The sequence below is a fragment of the Brassica oleracea genome, chromosome C3 (genome assembly GCF_000695525.1).
Source record: "Brassica oleracea var. oleracea cultivar TO1000 chromosome C3, BOL, whole genome shotgun sequence".
NCBI classification, from domain to species: domain Eukaryota; kingdom Viridiplantae; phylum Streptophyta; class Magnoliopsida; order Brassicales; family Brassicaceae; genus Brassica; species Brassica oleracea.
The window spans coordinates 38,767,767-38,768,286 of record NC_027750.1 but is presented as its reverse complement, the minus strand read 5'-3'; positions in this window follow the sequence as shown (position 1 = coordinate 38,768,286).

Here is a 520-nt window from a genome sequence, read left to right as displayed (position 1 = left end):
AAATAAAGTAATACAAATATATATTTTAATATTTAATTTATTGACAACTAAAATAACATAAAATTTTACTATTTTCTATTATTTTAGTTACAAATTATATATTTATTTTGCAATTAAAAATCATAAATTAACCAAACTAATAAGAAAAAACTAAAGCAAAACACATTATTTAAACATAGAATCTCTTGAATCACAGAGAAAAATAAAATGTCATAATCACACTAACACAATAAAGTTCCGGAGTTGAAAAGAGATCAAGAACAAAGACTAACTTACTTCACCTTACTATATAGTGTTTTGGCCAGAACAGATAGAGGTTAGAAAATGATAGGAAGATAAAAATCTGAGATAAAGTAATCCCCGAACACAAAAGAGCACGATCAAGCACCAACGCAAAGAATCAAAAAAGTGGGTTGGAGAAAGAATAATCACCAGAAGGCCAAAACCACCACGAAGCATGAATACATATGCCTAAAGTACCGAAAGCACAACTACCAACTAAGAGGTGAGAAACACCTCA